Source organism: Myotis lucifugus, unplaced genomic scaffold, assembly GCF_000147115.1.
Source record: "Myotis lucifugus unplaced genomic scaffold, Myoluc2.0 scaffold_4015, whole genome shotgun sequence".
NCBI lineage: Eukaryota > Metazoa > Chordata > Mammalia > Chiroptera > Vespertilionidae > Myotis > Myotis lucifugus.
The window spans coordinates 1,990-7,269 of record NW_005875063.1 but is presented as its reverse complement, the minus strand read 5'-3'; the positions used below and the strand labels follow the sequence as shown (position 1 = coordinate 7,269).

Below are 5,280 nucleotides of genomic sequence, written 5' to 3'. Positions count from 1 at the left end.
ATCTTATCTTTCATTGCAGCTATGTCGCTCTTCATTTCTTCTTGGGACTTACTTAAGTTGTTGATTTTTTCACCTGTTTCTTCTAGCTTCTTGCATACGTAGTTGAGTTTTTCATCTGTTTCTTCTTGCTTCTTGAACATCCGGTGCATGTACTCTAGGAACCTTATTCTGAATTCTTTTTCCGTCATGTTGCATATCTCTGTCTCACTTAGCTGCTTTTCTGGCGAGTCCTCCTTTTCTTTCCTTTGGGGGTTTCTTTGTCTACCCATGTTTGATCTCACTGACATTACTAGTTGTTGAATCGTTCAGTGGCTGGACCCTGGGTGGCAGTGGCTGCTCCCTGGGTGGCAGTGGCTGCTCCCTGGGTGGCAGTGGCTCCTCGGTCTGTGGTTGCTCCTTGGGCGGTTGTGGTAGCAGCGGCTCCTCTGTTGATAGCAGGGCCTCTGATGGGTGCTGTTCACAGTTGTGGTGGCTCTTCTGGCTGGTGGAGGGAGGCTTCAGACGCAGCAACTGTTCCCCAGGCAGAGCGTGTGGTGATCAGGAGGCCGCTGTTGCTTGAATCTTAGAGTCTGCTTCCTGGAACCCCTGGGGCTCCTGAAACTGCTTGCTTCTTTACCTTCTTCATCAATTCTGTGAGCTGATCCAGTAATGTGTCCTTATTTTTTGCTGCCTGCCGATGTCTGCGGAGCAACAATGCTGTATCTTATCTTTCATAACTGATATTGGTTTTTAGTTTTCTTTTCCTGTAGTGTTCTCATTTGGCTTTGTTATCAGGGTAATGCTGGCCTTATAGAATGAGTTTGGAAGTATATCCTCCTCTTTGATTTTGTTGAAATTTTGAAGTTAGAAGATTGGTGTTAATTCTTCTTTAATTTGTGTGTGGTAGAAATAACCAATGAAGCCACCAAACTTGGACTTTCCTTTTCTGTAGCCATTGTATTTAATTACTTGCTTTACTCTTTCCCTCATGAAATTGTAATCTCTTAACAAGCACAGATAGCATATTATTGTTCTCTTAAACTTCTCCAGCACCTATCACAGTTTCTGAAACCTAACATTCCTAAAAGTGCCAGTTGAATGAATGAATGAATGAGTAAATGAAGGGGAGTTGTCCTTATAAAATCAAACAGTAGAAAGCTCTAACAAGCTGACAACCAGAGCACTCATTTTCATAGAAGGAATAGGAAAGTAATATATCTTTGTCAAACTTTAGACTTACAATAAATCCAATCACCTTCAGTTTTCCAAAATGTGATGAAGATGTTGGGATGTAACTCATGCATTCTTTGTAAGCTGAATAATTTCTCATACCCACAATTCTTTCAGGATCTCAGAAGTTCTGTGCTTAAAATCAGCCGTTTTCTTGAGAAAGAACTGAGTGAAGAGGATGTGGAAGCTATTGTAAAACAGGCTACATTTCAGAACATGAAGTCTGATCCAAAAGCCAATTATGATGAGATTCTAAAACATGAAATTGGGAAAAGAACAGATGAGGGACATTTTCTGCGCAAAGGTGATACTCAGGGGTTTTTAGAAGCAAAAGTGTTGAGAGTTCCGTGATTGCTTTGTCCCTACACTAATTAAGGGGTATTTTTACCGAGTCTTTCTAAGTACTGTCATGTGGAACCTGGAGAGAATCAAAGATCTTAAGTGCCAATGGCCCTGGAAAGTATCCCAGGAAACTACACAATTTTTTAGTACATAGTCTAACACTTGAACCTAATTAATCAATATTACATTCCTTCCTTTTAGTCTACATGTCCCTACTCTTTTTTTAACATATTTTTCCCTTTATTGATTAAGATTATTACAAATGTGTCCTAATCCCCCCAATGTCCCCTCATCCCCCCAATCCTGCCCTCACCTTCACCCCCTGTTGTCCACATCCATCACTTATGCTTATATGCATGCATACAAGTCCTTTGGTTGATCTTTCCCCCTCACCCCCACCCTCACCTACCTTCCCTCTGAGTTTGGAGCATCTAATCGATGCTTCTCTGTCTCTACATCTGTTTTTGTTCATCGGTTTATGTTGTTCATTATAATCCACAAATGAGTGAGAGCATGTGATATTTATCTTTCTCTGACTGACTGATTTCACTTAGCATAATGGTTAGCAAGTCTTACCTGAAGGTTATGTATATATGTGACCAGGACAGTTCCAATTATTGTTTTTCTTTATTTCTCCTAGAACATTCTAGAAGTAAACCCAACATGTATTTTGTTGTGGGGGAGGGAGTTTGAGTTACTTATTTCCTCATGTGTCAGATTTCTTCAATGGAAAAAGTAAATTAATACTTCTTGAAACCAATATGCTATGAATTCAAGTATTCAATAACAACATGCAATTAATTTTTATCATGCTTCTATGACATGCCAGGAATTAAGAATGAATATACTTTCCCCCTGATACTTAATTTCAATTAAACATTTTTTGATCTTTTAATGTACATTTTTCTAGAACATAATTTGTATTTCTTTTATTCATATTTTATTCACTAATTTATCCATAACTTAGCATTTTGATGATGGATATTTATTCTTAATTAATGAAGATCTGCTTGAAATTGATCTTGATATTGCTATTTTTTAAAAGTGTTTATTTTTTGTTCCATATATTATCAGCTTTTAAGTCTCATTGCTTAACTAGACCAAATACAAAGTAATTCTCATGCCCATAAATAGCTGGCTAACTGTTCCAAATGCCAATGATAATGTTTAAACAAGAAAATTTGATAGTTGAAGATGGCAAATAATCTTAATTTAAAAATTGGCTTAATGACAGTTTCTAAGTTCCATCAAGTAAAACTGAAGCAATGACAGCTCTGAACACACTCTCTGACCTTGATTTCATTACTTGAAATCTTTGGGTTTCATTTTTTTAAATTTTAAAATGTTTTTATTGATTTCAGAGAGGAAGGGAGATGTAGGGAGAGATAGAAACATCAATGATGAGAGAGAATCATTGGTTGGTTGCCTCCTGCACTCCCCACATTGGGGATTGAGCCCGCAATCCGGGCATGTGACCTGACCAGGGATCAAACTGTGACCTTTTGGTTCATAGGTCAACACTCAAGCACTGAGCCCTGCTGGCCGGGCTTTCTTTTCAACTTTACTTATTTTATCTTTAGCTTTTTATTTATGTATTTTTACTTTTTAAATTATAGTTGAGATTCAAGATTATTTTATATTGGTTTCAGGTATGCAGTATAGTGGTTAGACATTTATATAATTTATGAAGTGATCCCCCCAATAATTATTGTACCCACCTGGAACTATACATAGTTATTACAATATTATTGGCCATATTTGCTATACTGTATTTTACATGCCATACCTATTTTGTAATTACCAGTTTGTACTTCTTAATCCCTTCAGTTTTTCAATTTTAAAAATGAAGAAATACTGATATTGTGTTAAGAATTAAATTACATGCTAGATATAGTTTGCCAAGTATGGTGCCTGTCATTTTTTTAAATTTTTGTATATATATTTTCTCTTTATTTTATTCTTTCCCCATCCCCATTAATTCCCCCAGTGTTCGGCAAACTCATTAGTCAACAGAGCCAAATATCAACAGTACAACGATTGAAATTTCTTTTGAGAGCCAAATTTATTAAACTTAAACTATATAGGTAGGTACATTGTTATTAACCTAATCAGGGTACTCCTAAGGCTTAGGAAGAGCCACACTCAAGGGGCCAAAGAGCTGCATGTGGCTCGCGAGCCGCAGTTTGCCGACCACGGCCCTATCCCATCTTCCACCTCTACCCACCTCTCTTTCTCTCTCAATCACCACACTGTTGTCCATGTCCATGAGTTCTCTCTCTTTTTTTTTTCTCATTCTCTCCACCCTACACTCCCAATACTTACCCCATACCAGAGTTGTCTGTCTGCTCTCTATCTATGAATCTATTTTGCTTGTTCGTTCAGTTTGTTCATTCAATTCCACATATGAGTGAAATGAGATGGTACTTGTATTTCTTTGGTGCCTGGTATTTAGTAAAATATATGAAAAAATTCTAACCTAGTCCTCTATTTTACTTTTGTTATACCATCTCAATAAAGGTTATAATTTAATGGTAGTGGTTGGTGAAAGCATAATAGCTAAGGAAAGTGAACTTTAGAAGTATTTTTCAGTTTGTTTCTTAGTTCATTTCTGTATAAGGAAACATGAAGTATCAAACCCATGGAGAACTACCAGATATTTAGCGTGGCTTGAAGAGGAGATGAAAGTGGGTGGGAAGAAACTCTTGCCCTGATAGTGCCACTTCCTCACCCAGGTGCTGATCATGTGCTTATTTCTAGGTACCGTTGGAGACTGGAAACATCACTTCACAGTAGAGCAAAATGAAAGATTTGACAAAATATTCGAAAAGAATATGAAAAATTTGCCTTTGAAGTTCATCTGGGATTTAAACGAGGAGTAAAATCAGTGTAAAAGAATTCTAAAAAAATCTAACTAGAGAGGCTATTTTAATATACGCATTAATTTGTGCTTCTTATGCAAATGTTAATTATAAAACTTTATTAGTAAAAATGAGTAAACTGTACTTAGATTAGTTGCCAGGAGTTTGATAAACACTTTGAAATTTAAAAATTAAAATGATTTTGGAGATAGACTGCATTGATACCCTGTATTATAAATTGAAAACAAGAAGCATGTAATAGGAATTATAAATGTTCTGAGTTTTCCTTAGTGTGTAATTTTTCTTTACCTACAATTAAATTGAGTATCAATGAAACATTAAAATGTATTGTATTATTGTAATTAAAAATTAATTACAATAATAAAATAAATAAGGTCAATAGTGTAAACTTTAGTCCAGAGGTGAATCTTACCCCAAAGACAAAGAGTATCATAGCATCATCATATAGAGAAGATATTAAAAATCCAAGCAGTGTTTTAATTCCAGACATGGTATACATAGTGTGTATGCTAACTTTACATTTTTAGTTAACCAGGTCACATCTCTATCAACTCTTACTGAATTATAAATTAGATATATTTTGCTTTATTTTTTATATTCAAAGTTTAGACCAATTTGCTAGAGCATCCTTTTGAAACAATTAGGTTTCCAAACAGTGCCCGACAGTTGTCAAATCACAGTTGACTGGCTCACCAAGGCAAGTCACAAGAAATTCTGGGAGAGAGAGAAGACTTCAGCAAAACCCATCTACAGGGAGAAGAATATTTCAAAGACCGTTCTGATACCTTATTGAGAAAACTTTTGTTTTTCTGTCCTTCCAAGAGTGTAGGTAACCATGTCATATTTTGCT

At 36.0% G+C, this 5,280-nt stretch overlaps 1 pseudogene; it reads left to right on the top strand.

The window, feature by feature from the left end:
* Positions 1-4,745, top strand: part of LOC102416970 — a 13,054-nt pseudogene extending 8,309 nt beyond the window's left edge.
* The last annotated feature ends 535 nt before the right edge of the window (positions 4,746-5,280 follow it).